The sequence below is a fragment of the Pan troglodytes genome, chromosome 11 (assembly GCF_028858775.2).
Source record: "Pan troglodytes isolate AG18354 chromosome 11, NHGRI_mPanTro3-v2.0_pri, whole genome shotgun sequence".
Lineage (NCBI taxonomy): Eukaryota > Metazoa > Chordata > Mammalia > Primates > Hominidae > Pan > Pan troglodytes.
Genome location: NC_072409.2, coordinates 64,401,478 through 64,421,939, shown reverse-complemented (window position 1 = coordinate 64,421,939; position 20,462 = coordinate 64,401,478). Strand labels below are relative to the sequence as shown.

Sequence of the window (20,462 nt, the reverse complement as noted above, 5' to 3'; positions counted from 1 at the left end):
CCCCACTCATTCAGTGACGCACCTCGAGCAACTTCGAGTCCTGAAGCTCCATTCATGGTTCTTGCCCTGCACAGGTGGAGCATTATTTTAATCTTTAACAGTGTATTTTTACTGTACCTTTTTATATTTAGATACATGTAGATACACAGATACTTACCATTGTGTTAAAATTGCCTACAGTATTCAGTACAGCAACATACAATACAGGTCTGACACTTAGGGGAAATAGGCTGTCCCATATAGCCTAGGTGTGTCATTGGCTATACCATCTACGTTTGTGTAAGTACACTCTGCGATATTTGCATCATGAGGAAATTGCCTAATAATGCATTTCTTAGGACAAACCCATGTTTAAGCAACACATCACTGTACAAGAATAAGTTTTCAGGAGCATCCTGTTACTTTTGTTTTTCTTCTATAGAACTTCAAACATTTGGTTAAAAAATCTGTCCTTAGTTGATTTGCCCAAGCTTTCTATTCCCAATATGTCTAATTCCTCAAAAAACTCTTTTTCTATGTTTGTCAACTTTTCCCACCTTACAGAAAAAAAAGATTAACTTAATTTACTTTTTGGTGCAGAACACTGTGTTCCTTACCCCACGTATGGAAGTTTATATCTTTTAGAAGAGAAGTTTTTTATTTTTATGAGATTTTTAGTTCTTAAATCATCAAATGGAATTACTGACTCAAAGAGGCTAAATTACCAATTGGACATAAAAGGGAACACACACACACACACTCACACACAAACAAACATACATACACTCCATACAAATATATGTTTATTTACAAATAGGAGATCATCTAAATGTGTAATGTATCTGGCCAGGCCAGAGAAAGATAAATGTGTCTATTTGAAAAAGTTACCAAAGTTGATTTTTCCCTTCATAATGTTATTTTATTATTATTTAAACAGCTTTATTAAGATAAGGTGGATATACAGTAAACTGCACATATTTGATGTATACAAGTTGATGAGTTTGGACATATGCATATGCCTATGAAACCATCACCATAATCAAGGGAATAAACTTATTTATTCCTTTATCACCTCCAAGCGTTTTCTTCCTCTGCAATTTTAAAGGACGTGTTTTAAACCCTGTACAGATAAAAATAGCACATCAGAAAGAAAAAAAAACTTCTTTATATGAGAATATTAAAAATATTTTCTAGATGCAGCAATTAAACCACGCTTAAATCAATTGCACATTTGTCTCATTTAGAGGTATGTTCAATAGCCATCTCATTTTAGAATGTTCCCATGTGACTTCTGACATGGATCTACATCAATTCAGTAAAACTGCACACTCTTTTATCAGAGATCTTCTATTTCTGCTTTCAGGCTAAATAAAGGCTAAATTAAAAATTTTCAAATTATACAATGGGTGTTCCCACTTACAAGGATATTTAAAATTTTTGGCTACCCCAAAATCAGATACTAGATATAGAGCTTACATAAAATTGTCCTATAGCTGCTTACTCTGTATTATAGAATGGTATACAATCACTTCTAAAATAGTTCTATTCTATTTTAGTTATGCTACTTAAATATTACATCTTCAGCTTTCAATGTCAATTAAACATCCTGTATGTGCTTATCATTTTAATGTCTAATTATATTTCTATGTTCAAAACTTCATTATTCAATTCTGAGATCTATGAATCAACAAGAACTTGCTAAAGGTGCCAAAAAAGAAAATAGTGTTAATGGAATCACTAATGTAGATGTAATTGCTTATTGGTACACATATTCAAATCAATTCAACTAAATTTTTTTCTCTTATAATCCTCATAGACACAAAGTATCTATGCAAGGTATTGTGTTTCTCACCAGCAGTGGTTCTCATCTAGGCGGACAATTTCATCCTCAAGGGTACATTTGGCAATGTCTAGAGATTTTTTTGGTTGTTACAACTGGGAATGGAAGTGCTAATGGCATCTAGTGGGCATAACATGGGATGTTACTACATATTAGAAAGTGCAGGACACCCCCCTTCTCCAACAAAAATTTATCTGGTCCAAAATGTCAATATCATTGAGGTTGGGAAACACTGTATTATAGTCTATTCAGGTAGATGATATAGATGCATGACTAACTATAGTAAAATTAACAATAATAAGGGTTCAAAGTATCATGAGGAATATTCTATTTACCTCCTCTAATTTAATCTTTACCTAAGGTGGGTATTATTATAATCATTTTATAGAATATGAGAAAGTCTAATATAGCTCATATAAAAAACATTAATACCTGCCAATCATTTTATTCAAAATCAATATTACTCTATACAGTAAAACTACTAGAATTTCAGTCACATGTTGTAAATGATGATAATGTCACATTTACGTCTCTTGCTACCAGATATACATAAGGTAAGAGAGCAAATAATTCACCAACTAGCTGTATTTCCAGACAGAAAAGGGGTGGACACTGCCACATGAGTTCCTAAGGGCCATTATCAGGCCAGAGAGCAATGAACTTCTGGGGCGTTTACTTTGTCCTATGTACTTTGTCAAACAGTTTTATAATTATCTCATTTAATTCTAGCTACTACCCTGTAAGATATATATTATGTTGCCTTCACTGTTACTGGGAAAATTAAGCTTAGGTAATATGGCAGACTATCACAGAACCAATCAATAGCAGATTGGGTTTGCATTTTAAATCTGTATGGTTACTAAACAGTTCTCTTTCTAGTATCATCTGATCTCTTCCCGTTTTCTCAGAGGTGACATGTTTTACTGCTGAAACCAGTAGAGACTAATCCAGAGTAATAATAATTACAATGTTAAAACAATGCATAATTAAGTTCCAAGAACACCTATATAAATTGTAAGCTATGAAGGCAATTATATTCATAATTAAAATGTTATATCTGTTAGGAATGGCTTTGGTTGCCATTAATAGTGACCATTAATACTCACAGTGACGTAACCAATAGGGTTTCCTCCCATAACGAAAAGGCAGGAGGTAGGTAGTGCCAGGAGTGTTTCAGTGGCTTAGTGAAGTCAGAGTCCTTGGTTAGAGCCTCTTGTATTCTTTTGGCCTTTTTCTTACAGTCAAAGTTGTTTGGAGCAGCTTCAAATGTTATATTGTCACACTACAGAGAGCAAGGGAGAGAAAGGCAGAAAGAACTTAATTTTTGTGTTATATTGCAGGAGAGGTAGAAAAAAGAAAAAACTTTTTCAGAAGCCATAAGTAGATTTCCATAGCATCTTGTAAGCTCAAAAGTCTTCCGTAGTTGCAAAGGAGGCTAATTTTTCTCTCCATCCATTCAAGGACTAGGTTGGGAAATCTCTTAATTAGCCAATACAAAGTGCAATAAAAAATGGCATTACAAGCTGTGGGGCCGGGTGGTTCACACCTGTAAAGCCCAGAACTTTGGGAAGCCAAAGTAGGAGGATCGCTTGAGTCCAAGAATTCAAGATCAGCCTTGGCAACATGGTGAAACCACATTTTTCAAAAATAAAAAAGATAGCAGGGAGTGGTGGCATGCACCTGCACCTGTAGTCCCAACTACTCAGAAGGCTAAGGTAGAAGGTCTCTTAAGCATGAGAGATCTGGGATCACTCACTGGGCTGAGGTGGGAGGATCACTGGAGCCTGGGACATTGAGGCAGCAGTCAGCTGTGATCATGCCACTACCCTCCAGTCTGGATGACAGAGCAATACTCTGTCACACACACACAGAAATGTTGGGGCACAGTTATATTTTACAAAGCAACTTCACATGTTTCATCTCATTCTTTTATATTTATAATAGAATATAACAACAGAACATTAAGTAAACACCCTAAATGGTCAAGCATTTGTTTGTGATTTATTAGTTAACAACAATAACTAATTCTGCTCCAAATATCTTCTGTGTAAGTCTCATAACACTGTCAGCTAGGTAAATTTATAACATCTGTTTATGAATTATTTTATTTTTAATAGAAACATAATAATTGTATATATTTATGGATTACAATATGATGCTTTGATATATGTATACATTGTGGAAATAGTAAATCAAGCTAACATATTCATGACATCACCTACTTACTTTTTAAAGATGTGAGCATTTAAATCTAATCTTGTAGCAGCATTGAAATGTTCAATATATGATTACTAATCATAGTAACCATGCTATGTAATATATCACTAAAATCTATTTCTCCTGTCTGATTAAAACTTCGTACCTTTTTATCAACATCTTTTTCCTCCTCCAAACCCTACAGCCTCTGAAAATCACCACTCTACTCTCTGCTCCTATGAGTTTGACTTTTTTTAGATTCTACATATAAGTGAGATCATATAGTATTGATTTTTCTGTGCCTGGCTTATTTCACTTAGCACAATGTTCTTCAGATTCATCCATGTTGTCCCAGATGGTATGATTTCCTCCTTTTTAAAAGCTGAATAGTGTACCATTGCATTCCATATATACAACACACAGCCAATATTTTCTTTATCCATTTGTCTACTGATGAACATTCAAATTGCTTTCCTATCTTGGCTATTGTTAATATTACTACAGTAAACAGGGCAGTGCAGATATTTCTTTGACATACTGATTTTAATTCCATTAAGCCCCGCCTTACTCCTGGATTCAAACCTTCCTCCCACCTTGGCCTTGCAAAGTGCTGGGATTTACAGGCAGGAACCATCACAATTCCCCCACTCTCGGCCTGCAATGCCCCCCTATTTTTTTTTTTTTTTTTGGATAATTAAGAGATTTCTCAACCTTGTTCTTGAATGGATAGAGAGAAAAATTAGTCTCCTTTTATACCCGGAAGTGGAATTACTGGATCGTGGTAATTCTATTTTTACTTTTTGAGGACCTTACATACTGTTTTTCGTAATGACTAATTTAAATTCCCACCAACAGTGTGTAAGGGTTCCCTTTTCTCCACATCCTCCCCAACTTTTGTTATATTTTGTCTTTCTGAGATACCTATTTTAACAAGTGTGAGGTGATGTTTCATTGTGGTTTTAATTTGCATTTCCCTGATTAATGTTGAGCATTTTTTCGTATATCTACTGGCCTTTTGTCTTTTTTTAAGAAATATGTAGTCAGGTCCTTTGCCCATTTTTAAAATTGGGTTGTTTCCTTCTATTAAGTTGCCAATTTTAAAAATATATTTTAGATACTAGCCCCTTATCATATGTATGGTTTGCAAATATTTTCTCCCAATCTGTTGATTGTCTGTTCACTCTGTTCATTGTTACCTTTGCTGTGTAAAAAGTTTTAAATTTGATACAATCACATTCATCTTTTTTTGTTTATACAGAAAAATCATTGCCCAAACCAATGTAATGGAGATTCCCCTTATGTTTTCTTCTAGTACTCTTAAAATTTCAGATATTAAATTTAAGTTTTTAGTCCATTTTGAGTTGATTTTTGCATATGGTGTGAGATAAGGGTTCAATTTTATTCTACTACAAGTGGATATCCAGTTTTCCCAACACTTTTTATTATAGAACCTCTCATTTCCCCATTGGGTGTTTTTGGCAACTTTGTGAAAAATTAATTGGCCATAAATATGTAGGTTTATTTCTGAGGTTTCTATTCCATCCCATTGGTACAAGTGTCTGTTTTTATGCCAGTAGCTTGTTGTTTTGATTACCATAGCTTTGCAATGAATTTTGAAATCAGGTAGTGTGATACATCCAATGCTTTTTTTCTTTTTGTTCAAGATTTCTTTGGCTATTCAAGGACTTCTGTGGTTCCACATAAATTTTAGGATTTAAAAATAAACTTCACGTAATTTTAAACATTTCATGTAATTTCGATAGAATTTGCATTGAAATCTATAGATTGCTTTGGGTAGTATGAACATTTTAACAATATTAATTATTTTAATCCATGAATATAGTATATTTTTCCGCTTTTTAGTCTTCAGTTTCTTCATCAATGTGTGTTTAGTATACATCTGTTTTATAGGTGAAAAAAATTTGGTTTAGCAAAATTAAGTAATTTGCTAAATTTATACGACTGGTAAGGGATGCAAATCCATCTGACCAACTATAAAGCTGAAATATTCATGGCTATATTATTATAATGACTTTTACATGGCTCATTTGTTTTTATTTCTCCACTGATCAGGTCTGTAAACACAAGCTGATATTACCATGGAATGTTTCTTTTAATATTATTCACTCTTTTATCATCATCATTATGATTGTCCTCAGCAGCAGCAGAAACAGCACCATTGTCACCATCACAGACTCATACTGACATTACATAAGAAGTCAGAGATTCTAGGCTGGGCACAGTAGCTCATTCCTGTAATCCCAGCACTGTGGGAGGTCCAGACAGGTGGATCACCTGAGGTCAGGAGTTCAAGACCAGCCTGGCCAACATGGCAAAACCCCGTCTCTACTAAAAATACAAAAATTAGTCGGGCATGGTGGCAGGCACCTGTAATCCAAGCTACTCTGGAGGCTGAGGTGGGAGAATCTTGAAACCGGGAGGTGGAGGTTGCAGTGAGCAGAGAGTGTGCCACTGCACTTCAGCCTGGCAACAGAATGAGACTCCATCTCAAAAAAAAACCAAAAAAAACAAGTCGGAGATTCTGACTTTGCCTCCCAACATTGCTATTACTTTGCTCTAACTTTTAAATTTTTGTATCCATGCTTCCATTTCTCTGCTCTATCATTTCCACTGACCACCTGTATGGTCTTCCTTCAGTCGGTCTCTTCCATGTCCCTAGTTCAAACCCCTCAGGTGAAAACAAGCACATATTTTCTTACAGAATATTTGAACATTATTTTTTGCCTCTTATTATAATCTATAAGTAAATCAAAATCATAGCCTAGAAACTCTGTTTAATGAGAACATAGACTCCCCATGGTAATAGTAGAATAATTACTATGTTCAGTTTTGGGCAGATGCTAGAAATACTCAAGTCATGACCAATGAGGATGCAGAGAGAAAGAGCAAGCAGAGAGCTTGAGAGTGGGTGTTAACCTCTGAAACCTAGGTGCTTTTAAGGCCAATGGCTGTCATTCAACACATACATTTGAATAAATAAAAACAAATAAAGAAAAGTTTAAACTAGAGGAGGGCAAAAATATATCACATCTGCAAGGTATTTATTTTTTAAACAAATATCAAAGCAATGAGCTACTATGTATCAAATGGTTTTGCTTATAGAAAACCAGAACTGTGATTTTTAGGTGGAAGATGAAGGTTATCATCAATGCATAAGTATTTTCTATAGGTTCCCTAAGACATGATTTATTAATTCAAGAGGAAATAAATTCTCTTTATCAGAGAAACAAACTTAAAAGTACACATGGAAGGTAGGTTAGTATGTAATACAAATAAGTTGCAGATGAATGGAATAAGAATTCTTTCATCATTAAGTGGAGAAGAGGATGGAAATTTGGAGGATGAATTATACCGAAAAATAAGGGGTGATGACGCTGTCAGGGTAAAGATGTTTGTTGACAGAGGACTGAGAACATAAAGTCAAAATTGAAAGCTTTAAATGCAGTCTGCGAAGATTTCAACACAATCATGTCTCACTTTGCTTTATAATCTTAAATATGGGCTTCATAGGAACAATATCAAATGCAGATTTTATCTTTTTTTTTACCTTATCCATTTTTATATGTATGGTTTTTCAGTGTTAAACATATTTACATTGCTGTGAAAGAGATCTCCAGAAAATTTTCATCTTGCACATCTGAAACCCTATACCCACTAAACAACAATTATCCTTTACCCTTGCCTCCAGCCCCTGGTAACCAGTATTCTACTTCTGTTTCTATGAACTTGACTAATTTAGATATCTCACATAAGTGATATCACACAGTATTTTTTTTCTGGTATCATATCTAAGAAATAATTGTCTAGTTCAATGCCATTTTCCCCTATGTTTTCTTCTAGGAGTATTATAGTTTCAGGTATTATGTTTAGGTCTTTCTTTTTAGTTAATTTTTGTATATGATATATGGTACCGATCGAACTTTATTCTTTTGCATATAGATCTCAAGATTTCCGAGAACTCTTTGTTGAAGAGACTGTCCTTTCTACATTGAGGGAGTGGTCTTGGCACTTTTTTAGATGATCATTTGGCCATAGGCTTAAAGGTTTATTTTGGGATTGTCTTTTATTACATTGACCTGTTAGTCTGTCTTTACACGGGAAGCACTGTGTTTTAGTTACCATAGCTTTGTGATATGTTTTGAAATTAGAAAGGTGAGTTCTGTAGCTTTGTTCTTATTTTTCACTGGATTGTTGTGGCTGTTTGGCATCTTTTGAGATTCCATGTGAATCTTAAGATGAATTTTTCTATGTCTGCAAAAAATACCATTGGGATTTTGATAGGGACTTTGCTGAATTTGTAGATCACTTTGGGTAGCATGTACATATTAACAATATTAACACTTTGAATCCATGAACATGAGATGTCTTTTAATTTATTTGTGTTTTAATTTATTTCAGCAATATTTTGTAGTTTTCAGTATAAAAGTCTTTCACATCTTGGTTAGGTTTATTCCTAAATATTTTATTTGATGCTATTGCAAATGAAAGTTTTCTTAACTTTCAGAATTTTTATTGTTTCATTGTGTATAAAAATGCTACTGATTTTTTAAATCAATTTTCTATCATGGAACTTTGCTGAATTAGTTTATTAATGCTAACAATTTTTGTGTGTGCAGAATTGTTAGGGTTTTCTACATATGAGATCATGTCACCTATAAAGAGAGGTAATTTTACTTCTTTCTTTCCAAAATGGATAACTTTTAATTTATTTTCTCTTTGTTGTGTAAGTGTTCTTGCTAGCACTTCCAATACTATGTTAAATAAAAGTGGCAAGACTGGGTATCCTAGTCTTGTTCCTAATCTTAGAGAAAAAGCCATCAGCCTTTCACCATTAAGTATAATGTCAGCTGTGGGTTTTTTATAAATGGCTTTTATTATATTGAGTTATTTTCCTTCTATTCCTAATTTGCTGAGTGTTTTCTTTAACCATAAAATAATGTTGCATCTTGCCAAATGCTTTATTTGCATTAATTGAGGTGGTTTTTAGCCCTCATTATGTTAATATGATGCATTATATTAATTGACTTTGTTATGTTAAGCCATCCTTGCATTTCAGGATTAAATTCCTCCTGTTCATGGTATATAATCCTTTTAATGTTGAATTTGGTTTTCTAGTATTATGTTGAGAATTTTTGCATTAATACTTTTCAGAGATATTGTTCTGTAGCTACCTTGGAGTGTCTTTGCCTGGTTTTGGCATCAGGACAATGCTGGCTTCATAGACTTAGCCTAGAAATGTTCCCTTCTCGTCAATATTTCAGAAAAGTTTCAGGAAGATGGGAGTTAATTCTTTAAAGGCTTGGTAAAATACATCTAGTCCTACCCTTTTCTTTGTTTGGAGGTTTTTGATTACCAATTAAATCTTCTTACTTGTATTTGATCTGTTCAGATTTTCTTCTTTTTTATGATTCAGTATTGGTAGGTTGCGTATTTATAGGAATGTATCCATTTCTTCTAGACTATGCAATCGTTTGACCTACAATTGTTCATAGTATTCTTCTGTAATGCTTTTTTATTTTCTATGGTGTTGTTTTAATGTCCTCTTTATTTATTGCTGATTTTAGTTATTTGAGTACTCTCTCTTATTTATTGGTTAATCTAGATAAGGGTTTGTCAATTTGTTAATCTTTTCAAGAAAACCATTTCTTAGTTTGATTTTTTTCTATGGTTTTTATGGTTTCTGTTTTATTTATCTCTGCTCTAATTTTTATTATTTCCTTCTTTCTGCTAGCTTTGTGTTTAATTTGTGATTCTTTTATCTGGTTTCTTGAGGTGTAAAGTTAGACTGTTGATTTGAGGTCTTTCTTCTCTTTTAATATGTGTATTTACAGCTATAAGCTTCTTTCTTAGCACCACCATTGCTGTACCATAACTTTTGATATGTTTTATTTTTATTTATGTTTATCCCCAGATACGTTCTCATTTTCCTTATGACCATTCATTGTTTAAAGATGTGTCATTTAATTTCACGTATTTGTGGATTTTCCAATTTTCTATGTGCTATTGATTTCTGGTTTCACTTCATTGTGATTAAAAAGACTATCTGTATGACTTGAATCTTGTTGAATTTGTTGACTTATGTGTCCTAGTATGTGTTTTATCCTGAAGAACATTCCTTGTACACTCCAGAATAATATATATTCTGTGGTTGTTGAGTGAAGTATTCTCTATATGTCTGTTAGGTCCAGGTGGTGTAGAGTGTTGTTCAAATTGTCTATTGCCATAATGATTTTCTATCTACTTGTTCATTATTAAAAGAGGGGTTTTGAAGTCTCCTATTGTTACTGTGTTGTCTGTTCCTCACTTCCATTCTGTCAAAGTTTGCTTCGTGTCTTTAGGAGCTCTAAGTATTGGAGAATAAAGATTTGTAATTTTTACATCTTATTAATTAATTGATACTTCTATTATTAATTAATTGCTCTTATTTGGCTCTTATAATGGGTTTTCATTAAGTACATTTTTTTGTTTTTTGAGGCAGAGTCTCACTCTCTTGCCCAGGCTGGAGTGCAGTGGTATGATCACGGCTCACTGCAACCTCCGCCTCCTGGGTTAAAGTGATTCTCCTGCCTCAGCCTCTCAAGTAGCTGAGATTACAGGAGCATACCACCATGCCCGGGTAATTTTTAGTAGAGACAGGGTTTCACCCTGTTGGCCAGGCTGGTCTCGAACTCCTGACCTCAGGTGATCTGCCTGCCTTGGCCTCCCAAAGTACTGGGATTATATTAGTATAGCCATCCGGCTCGCTGTCTCTCTCTCTTTTTTTCTACTACTTGCAAGAAATGCCATTTTCAGTCTTTTACTTTCCACCTGTGTGTGTCCTTAGATCTATATCATGAGGCTCCTGTAGACAATCTAGATATGGATCCCCCCTCCTTTCTTTTTTTGTTGGGATGAAGTTTCACTCTTGTTGTCCAGGCTGGAGTGCAGTGGCACGACCTTGGCTCACCACAACCTCCACCTCCCAGGTTCAAGTGATTCTCCTGCCTCAGCCTCCCAAGTAGCTGGAATTACAGGCATGTGCCACCACACCTGGTTAATTTTTGTATTTTTAGTAGAGACAAGGTTTCACCATGTTGCCCAGGCTGGTCTTGAACTCCTAACCTCAGGTGTGGATCCCCTTTTTTAATCCATTCAGACAATCTATGACTTTTAATTTGGGAATTCAATCCATCTATATTTAAAGTAATTACTGATAAAAAAAAGTACAGGTATTATTGCCATTTTGAATATTATTTTCTAATGGATTATAGGTTTTTTGTTCTTCATTTCTTCTCATTGCCTTCCTTTTCATTTTATTGATCTTTAACATGATGTACTTTAATTCTCTTCTCATTCCTTTTTGAGTACATTTTACAGATTTTTTTGTAGTTCCCATTTTAATTACACAAAACATCTTAGTGTTATAGCATTCTATTTTAACTGAATTACAAACTTAATTTTAATCGCATATAAAAACTCTACTACTTTATAGTTCCACATCCCCAATTTATATTACTAAGGTCACTAATTACTTTTTTATGTATTATATACTCATTAATATAGTTTAATTGTTTATAATTGTTCTTGTCATTTAAATTCTATGCACCAAATTATTATGGTATAATTTATTATATTTGTCTGCGTATTTGCCTTTATTGAAGAGGATTGTATGTTCATATTGCTTTGTGTTGCTACCTACCATCCTTTTCCTTCTATTTTAAAAGGTCCCTTTAGCATTTCTTGTATAGCAGATACAGTGGTGAAGAATATCCACAGTACATTTTTCATATTTATTTGTTATTTTTATTTCAATTTAATATTGTGTATTCATGTCCTTTGCCTGTCTTCTAGTGGAATGTTAATTTTAAAAATATTTTTCATTTGCTGTTTACATAGGAAGTGTATTAAATTTTGATGTAAAACTTTATATATATTAGGCCGGGCATGGTGGCTCACGCCTGTAATCCCAGCACTTTGGGAGGCCGAGGCCAGCAGATTACGAGGTCAGGAGATCCAGACCATCCTGGCCAACATGGTGAAACCTCGTTTCTACTAAAATACAAAAATTAGCCAGGCGTGGTGGAGCATGCCTGTAGTCCCAGCTACTCCAGTGGCTGAGGCAGGGGAATCACTTGAACCCAGGAGGAGGAGATTGCAGTGAGCCGAGATCACGCCACTGCACTCTAGCCTGGTGAATGAGCGAGACTCCATCCCAAAAAAAAAAAAAAAAAAAAAAAAAAGGGTCAGGTGCAGTGGCTCACGCCTGTAATTCCAGCACTTTAGAAGGCCAAGGTGGGCGGATCACCTGAGGTCAAGAGTTCGAGACCAGCCTGGCCAACATGGAGAAACCCCATCTCTGCTAAAAATACAAAATTAGCTGGGCGTGGTGGTACATGCCTGTAATCCCAGCTATTTAGGAGGCTGAGGCAGGAGAATCGCTTGAAGCCAGGAGGCGGAGGTTGCGGTGGGCTGAGATCATGCCATTGCACTCCAGCTGTGCAACAAGAGCGAAACTGTCTCCAAAAAACAAAACAAAACAAAACAAAACAAAAAACACTTTGTATATATTGCACCTGAGTTATTACAATTTTAAATTATTTTTCCAAATAATGAGTTTTTATGTTTACCTTCCCACTCTACTCGGGAAGCAGTTGCATTTATGTAAGAACACTAGTTCCTGATATCCATCAGTTTGCCTCTTTTGTTTAATTGTTTTCTTAACAATAATATCTTTCCTTATTTAAAAATATTTATATAGATTTTTTTCCTAAATAATATTATTTTGGAAATGTTACTTAGGTTTTGGAAATCAGGGAAGGCTAATAGATGTGTTCAGTACACCATCTTGAAACTAGAGGTCGTGTTAATAGAGCTTATAAATATTTTGAAAGAGTATTTAATGGCAGACATAGCATTTTCACATGACCAAAGAAAAAACTAGGAGATACTGATTCTATGACTAAATCAAGGTTGAAAACATATCTTAAAAAGTTGAAACTATAATCCAAGATGTGAAAAAAATCAGTTTAAGATAAGGGATAATACAATTTCCCTGAAGGCCCAAAATATTTGCTCAATTTTTGCACAAATTTATTATATAATTGGGGGTGACTGATGAGTGAAATTCTGGGAAAATCAATCACATATTTGTTTACTATAATGGTGTTTGGTTATTTCTAAAGGAAATAACGGCAGTTGTGGATTGGTAATGCGTTGATCAAGGAGATAATAATGTATACAATTTGGGGTATTTCATTCAGTTCTGAGACTTGTGTTTTAAGGTGTACCATGAAATATTGTAGAAAATATTCTTGAGTGACTTTTTAAGAGTTGAAGGTAAGAGGGCATAAAGAAAACTGGGGTATCTAGAATCTATATCATACAACTCTAATACTAAAGGCAGAAATCATACATCAAAATGTAATACACTTCCTATGTAAAGAGCAAATGAAAAATGTTTTAAAAATTAACATTCCACTAGAAGACAGGCAAAGGACATGAATACACAATATTAAATTGAAATAAAAATAACTAATAAATATGAAAAATGTACTGTGGATATTCTTCACCACTGTATCTTCTATACAAGAAATGCTAAAGGGACCTTTTAAAATAGAAGGAAAAGGATGGTAGGTAGCAACACAAAGCAACATGAACATACAATGTTCTTCAATAAAGGCAAATATACAGACAAATATAATAAATTATACCATAATAATTTGGTGCATAGAATTTAAATGACAAGAACAATTATAAACAATTAAACTATATTAATGAGTATATAATATATAAAATGTAATTAGTGACCTTAGTAATATAAATTGGGGATGCGGAACTATAAAGTAGTATAATTTTAATATGCGATTAAAATTAAGTTTGTAATTCGGTTAAAATAGAATGCTATAACACTAAGATGTTTTGTGTAATTAAAATGGGAACTACAAAAAAATCTGTTTTCCTCTCTTTTTTCTCTCACACAAATGCAGACACATAGGGCGATACATGAAGCACACATAATTAAGGTGTCCCACAATGTGCAAATAGTCAAGGGTTTTATGACTTTGGAAAAGAGATTCCTGAATTTAAGACCATGTACTGGATCACCTCTCACTAGGAAATATGAATCCGTGTCATTATTATTTACCTTCTTAAGAATTATGTGGGCAAAATAGGTTACAATAATTTCATTGTCTGCTCTATGAGAATAAAGACTAAGGAGACCCTCAAGAAAAGGTAACAATAGAATTGTGGAGATAAGAAATTGATATGAAGACCTGAATTAATAGAACCAAAAAGTTATATATAAATAAAACTAAAAAAAAGAAAAAAATGAAAACTTGGGAGATAACAGAGTTCCTAAAATTTAGAGTCACAGAAAACTAATTCTGAGAATATTGCTTCTGAACTTGAAGGACAAAACATGATACATTGGGAATTTTTAATTATATTTATAAAACTTTGCTTTTACAATTATGTTTACATAATAAAACTTAAAAGTAACAGCTATATTAGAATTTAGTTTATTTCACTTAATTTATTTTTCTCATTAGATCCTGTTCACTAGGATCTAATCCTGGTCACTAGCTAAATTGACGTATATTTTACTTTTTATATCTTGAATTTAGATGTATTAAAGTATCACGCGTGCTATACATCACGTATTTTAGATATTTAAAAATGCAAAAATTTTGTGATAATTGGATATTTATTCTCAATTCTAAGAAATATGTAGAAAGACCACTCTGAACTTTGTAAACTTAGATAAGAAAGAGACCAGAAGTGTTTATGTTTCTGTATATGTGCGTCCTTTTTAAAAATTTTACCCATCAGTAGTTACCCAGCATCACTTCGATTCCTTCTTTTTTATGTAGAAACACAGCTCAAAGCACCAAACCCATTCTCCAGTGATAGGGACAAAAGTAGGTTAGTAGAGTTGGTTGCTAGGAGACCAATGTCAGCGTCATCTATGACCTTGCAGGATGTAAAAAATAAGTATAGATTTATCGACCTCAGTGGCACATTGTCTGAATCCTCTGCTCTGACTGTCTTATTTCATTTCTGTCTATCTCACTGTTTTCCTCTCTTTTTCCTCTCATACAAATGCAGACATATAGGGCTGTACAACTCCCTTTCTTGATACCTCCTAATTTCTCAAAGTTATTACTTTGCTGCATTTAACCACATCATTGTCTCTCAGCTAACAAGGCACTCTATCAGCAGTGTCAGCAAATCCCAACCCTTTTAAAAGGTTGATTCCTCATACTATTGCTGTAAGAAATATAGAAATCAGTTCTACTGGGAACAGCATTATGAAAAATGTATAAACATCAGAAAGTAATTTTGCTGTCACATTCAAAATGTTTTCTCAAAGTTGCATCCCCAGTTTTCACAGTTGAGGTGGTTTAGGTTAAATAATCTCATGCAGGAGAGAACTCTAACATTCTTGTCATCTTCTTGGCATATATTTTTCTGAAATTGTTTACAATATGGATTTCATGGAGGAACAAGTAACAGCAGAGAAAGTTAAATTACAAAATAAAAAGTTCACATCCCAAACAATTATTGTTTTAATGATTATAGGGATACATTATCTCAAACAACTTATAAATTACATTGCAAATAAATGATTGATATATGTGTTTGTCTGAGGGGGTGTTATAATTATTTTCTTCCACAGGTTGAAATCTTCACTGGAAGGTACACGAGAATGCAGCTCTTCTTCATCTGTAGAAAAAAGTTCTGTAGTTCAAACTTGCTATTGTAATTGTGTTGTTTAGTTGTTAAAAAACTAAAATAGGTGTGCCTATATCTCACCAGTACAAGTATCTGGATTTTGTAAACTATTGAATAAAAATAATATTTCAATTAAAATAAATTATAATTTATTTTCAAAATCAATTAATGATGATTAACAAACTGAAACCAGGTTATTTAAATGAACTGTAAAGCTTTCTGTCAGAATGAAAACTTCTGATCGTACAAAGAAAATTTCATACAAAGCTTAATATCTATGATAGGCGGGATAATAGAATTAAAAATAATTTATTTGCATTTCCTGTTTCTAATACATCTTAAAATATTGACTAATAATCAAGAAAATAGTTACTGAAGCTTATCATTTACATGTTTACTGAATTTCTATGAAAGAAAATATAATACATCAAATTCCTAATCTTGAGAGTGTAGAAAGATATTTATGAAGAATTAACATTTATATAATATTAACAAGTAACATTAACAGTATATAAACTGGTCCTTAGAAATGCATTTGTCTTATTTTCTCTGTGCTAAAGACATTGATTATGTTCATAGTTACAGATAAATCATTTAGGACAGCAAAGTTATACTATTCTGTATAAAAATTTAGTGGTTTCCTCATGATGTTAGAAAGAGGTGTTGGAAAATTACTGAAGAAATGGATACTAAAGACTATTAATATTTTAACTAAAAATGGTGAGTTTTGAAATTTAAATCCAAACTTTATATGGCATACATACAAACCTAGGAAGCAAGGAAGAATTTACTGAAATGGGAGAAGGAAGCAGCTCTTGGATTTTTTTTAGATGTAATCATTGAGTTGTTACTTGTGAAATATACGAACCAGAAAAGGCTCTCTAAAACCACTTTAGAATTGTGGAGTAAGTTTTAGAGCAAAAGTCAAATGTGTGATCAGATGCTGAGATGAATAATAAAGATGAATTAGGGAAAGAGTGAAAAGTCAAGGATTGGGTGAAACATCTGTGGCAAAGCTTTTGCCAAATAATGTTATCATCTCTGAAAATAGGTTATGTTTCCCTTCGTTCCATGAGTTGTTGGAGAAAAAATACAAATTGCATTTCAACATGAAATAAGTACAATTTGAAAATAAATACAAATTTTATTTCAATAAAAATAAAATGATACATTCATTTGATAATTTTATTTATTCATTAAACAAAGAAACCATTGAGTGCATGTTATGTGCTAAACCTTTTTACGTCTGACTTCTGAGTCTAAGGGAGAAGACAGGTATGTAAAAAGATAATTATAATGCAAAGTAACAAAAAGTGCTAACAAATGTAGGAAAAATTGCTGTGTTGGCTGGTAGATTTGCTTATAATTGGCATATATATTATTATGACAGTGGTCCCAGGGCATGTTTAAGATATTCCACAGAAACTAATATAGTACTTGGGATTTTGCACATTGTAAAACTTGGCAGATGGTGATTTGGTTCTAGTGATTAGCTCATTTTATGCAAAGAAACCTGAGAAAATTACCCTAGAAAACATATATTTATATTAAAAATCGTTTCCGCTCCAAAAATATTTCCCCCCATAATTTATTTATGGATATTTCAAAATAATTAGGATAATTATAAACTTGATCTCATGTCCTATTGCCAAGTTTACTTCAGACCAGGACATCAACACACACACACATACAATCATCAGGAGTAATACCAAGAAAAAGAAAATGCCACAGATGCTGATATGGTTTGGCTGTGTCCCCACCCAAATCTCATCTTGAATTGTAGCTTCCATAATTCCCATGTGTCATGGGAGGGACCTGGTGGAAGTAATTGAATCATAGGGGCAGGTCTTCCCCATGCTGTTCTCATGATAGTAGATAAGTCTTATGAGATCTGACAGTTTTATAAAGGGGAGTTCCCCTACCCAAGCTCTCTTGCCTGCTGCCATGTAAGATGTGACTTTGGGCCTCATTTCTCTTCTGCCATGATAATGAGGCCTCTGAGTCCATTAAACCTCTTTCCTTTATAAATCACCCAGTCTCACGTATGTCTTTATTAGCAGTGTGAAAACAGACTAGTACATATGCAAATTTATAACAACCAGAAGCATCCATAATCACTTAGAATAGCAAAGCTAAGCAGTCTTACTCTGAATACGTGCACATAGTTTACATGTTGATTCAGTGAGTCCCAAAGTTCTCAAAGGGTATGAAAAATATAAAATATGACAGTTGTATTTCAGAATTTATTTCTCTACACTAATATGCAAGTTAAAATTTATATAAATTATGTAAATAATTACAACATTACTCTTCATAAAGTTTGTAAGTAATTTTTGGGAAAAGCAGTAGATTGTCATGGGTGCACAGAGCTAAAGGGACCATAGTTTTTCCTCAATATATTTTTTCTAATAACTAATCATTCAAATATCCTCTTCTGACATAAGATGTAAGTATAAAGTATCATGGAAGTTGCTCTCCATGGTATTTTATCTATAGAAAATCATTTACGAAAGCAAAATCTAAGTAATAATTTTCCTCTTTGGCCCCTGCAACTTGTAGGTGCAGCTTCTTAGGGTCAGAAAAAATAAAATACACCAGGAAGAAATGTATGCTATTAATGCACTCTCTCATTAGCCTCTGCTTCAGGTCTTACTTCACACTTTGTAATTATCAGAATTTTCTATACTTCTCTGGAAAGCCAAAAATATCTACAGGTTTAATAGGATGGACATTTAATATGAAGCTTCAAAGTTTTTCTTACAAGCTAGAAGAACATTTTTGTGAAAATATTAGATCTAGGATTATTTTTGGGTTCCTGGGGTTTACTAAGTTACAAGTTAATGTTAGAAAACTGAGGTAGGACACTACACTAAGCATAATTAGGTAAGAAGGAAAATACAATTCAAGGCAGTGAGAAAAGGTGACCAGCATGCAATGAAAATACCTCTCAGTTTTGCACAGTTGTTTCTCACTGAATTAGCAGACCCATGACTATTATCTCCTGCAACTTCCCAGTTGGTCTCTAGGTATGTCAACTCTTGGAAAGGCTGATGGCCCTACAATCGCAGAGCTAAAGTAGATCTTGTATATAATTGAAACATTTAAGGGTGACTTAAATGGCTGCCTTTGAGCCTATAGGGAAAGCACAGCAAATACAGGCATAATATGGGATAGCCCCAGTGGTCTGGTTAATAAAACAAAGGACATTGCAGAAAGTTAGTTATCAGAGACCTTGAAAGCTTTGTACAACAATGCATTACACACAACAGCCATTTTAGCTTGAAAATCGCAGGATTAAGCAAGTCTGGAAGGTTTAAGAAACTTAAAAAAGAAACCCCAAGGTATCAAGCAGAGATTCACAAGGGCCTCTTTGGGTGCCCTTTTGATTCCGCTAATTCAACAAGGGATAATTGGAGAAAGTTACTGGACACGTTTAAAACTCCCTAAAGCACAAGGTTTCTATCAAATACTGGCCTATGGGCAGAAGGTCTGCAAAAGACTCTTGAAGCTTTCAAAGCAAAATGAGCATTGGAGCTTTAACCCTCAAAGTGTTTATATGCAGAGTCTTTGATTCGCCAAAGGGGAAAAATAATTGTACTTCTGAACCAAGTAGTTTTCGCCTATAACAAATCTACAAAAAGGATCATGATCTTGTTTTGCTTGTACTAATCCAAATAAGAGACAATTCTGCCACAGAATGATGCTTTGAAACATAAATAACTTAATTTTTTTGTACTATATTCTGAAAATTAAAATCCAGTGGGGGTGTGTGACTATTTTTTTTTAATTGTATGGGCTTGTAGTTAGGACACATTTTTAGTTATGTGAGTGGGACTTTTATTCCCTTTGTGAGTTTGCATAATATCTTTGTTATGGCAGATTTTTAAAAATGTTTTTTCTTATTTTTTTGTTAAGGATTGGTGAAGTGCTAATATTTATTCCACTCCTGTCTTCTGAGCTCTAACCAAATTGAGAACAACTACAAAAAATGAGGTGAGAATTTAAATATTAAATGTTAAAATACGTTCTAAATATTGTTAGTATTATATTAGGTGAAAAAGTTTGGGCTTTGACAGCAAAGTAAGACTTCCTATTTCATCTAGCTTTCCCAACTTGACCTTGGAGTGTTTTTGCTGGGAGTGTTGAGCAGTGTTGGGAGTTTGTTTGAGCAGAGATTTACCTGTTGAACCACATAGAGAATAACCTTTCATCCACTCTAGAATTTAGCAAGCCAGGGCTGAGAGAATGCTGCCTTATTCTAATTCATGCAGACTTCCTGCGTAAGTGCAGGAGTGGTGAGAGTGAACACACATCCCTGGTGGGCACACTGATGATAAGGAAAGTGAAAAAGAGAAAACTGAAGCCAAGAATGTGGATCACCTGCAAGCTGTAGCCTTTGCCCCAGGGTACTAATTAGCAAAGTCACCCATCTTCCTGTGGGGCCGAGGAAGTACATAAGATGGAGAAAATGGCGGAAGCTTCTTCCCCAGTACTTGCCTAACACGATGGCAGAATTGGCAAAGTTCTTATTTCATAGGTCAAGGAAGGAATGTGGGAATAGGATTCTCCCAGTTCTTATAACTCTCATCTTGCCTATAATGAATAGGCTATATAAGATCATGAAGAGCTGAGGAATGTGCCTTTGGTGTACTATGAAACCTAGCTCCTGGTGTGCCCACTTCACATACAATTTAAATAATACAACAATTAAACA

At 33.8% G+C, this 20,462-nt stretch overlaps 1 long non-coding RNA gene across 1 annotated transcript; it reads right to left on the bottom strand.

Moving 5' to 3' along the window:
* Positions 1-881: 881 nt before the first annotated feature.
* Positions 882-14,928, bottom strand: LOC107976861 (uncharacterized). The gene is made up of 3 exons (XR_001721147.3): positions 14,853-14,928; positions 2,926-3,101; positions 882-1,099 (listed from the first exon to the last, which is right to left on the bottom strand). It is a non-coding gene; the product is annotated as an uncharacterized LOC107976861 (long non-coding RNA).
* Positions 14,929-20,462: the final 5,534 nt, after the last annotated feature.